Raw genomic sequence first — 935 nt, 5'->3', positions numbered from 1 at the left:
AATATTCATTTAGCATTTTATAAGGTCTCAAAAATTCAAGTTAATATATTACTATTCATAAAGGTCTTTTACCGATGTTAAAAATTTGGATTCTTACACCCTCACCTGTCTTTCCCACCTTCACACTCCCCTCTTTGTGTTTAGTGGATTTTATAACTGGCATCTTTTGAGAGACACCATAGGGGACTTTCTTTGTCTTTGTTTTTGAAACTTTGGTTTTGGTATCTTGGGTAGGCATCTGTCTGGTCATTGACACAGATGCCACTGCTACACTAGAAGGCAAAGAAATGTTTGAGTTTGGAAGAGTAGAGACAGTTGAAATTACCTCACTTACCTGAGGTGCCTCCATTACTGGAAAGTAGAACAGTGACACCTCTTTGTGGTGATCTGCTCTATTGAGATCTGCAATAATTCTTCTTTCTTGAACCCAACAATTTAATTTGTTGGTTGGGTTCTCAATCACAATGTCCTCACAGAGGTGGTTAGCAAGCATCATGAAAAATCTAGCATAATAAACACTCTTATCCCTCTTATTAAGCTCCCCTAACTTAAACCCCAACTCAAACAAGACTAGATCACTAAAATTGAAGTATTTATCAGTTACCAGCATGTAAAGCATGTTGAGCATGGAGATATTAACAAAGTCAAAATTGCTAATTTTACCAAAAAATACTTTAGTAACTACATCACACATGTAACTCCATTCTTTCCTAAGACCCAATCTCCTAATTTCACTTAATTTAGAGATGGTGAGTGCATAACCCATGGAGTTTAACATGTTAACAATATCAGTGTCTGTGTGTGGAGTAGAAACAGTATTATCAGGAATCCTAAAGCATGCTTTAACAATATCACTATTAACACATAATTCCTTACCTTTAATAGTAAAAGTGATGGCCTTGTCAGTTGAGTTGTACACTGCAATTGTCCATATT

This window comes from Apium graveolens, chromosome 3 (assembly GCF_009905375.1).
Source record: "Apium graveolens cultivar Ventura chromosome 3, ASM990537v1, whole genome shotgun sequence".
NCBI classification, from domain to species: domain Eukaryota; kingdom Viridiplantae; phylum Streptophyta; class Magnoliopsida; order Apiales; family Apiaceae; genus Apium; species Apium graveolens.
Note: the sequence above shows the minus strand (reverse complement) of the source record.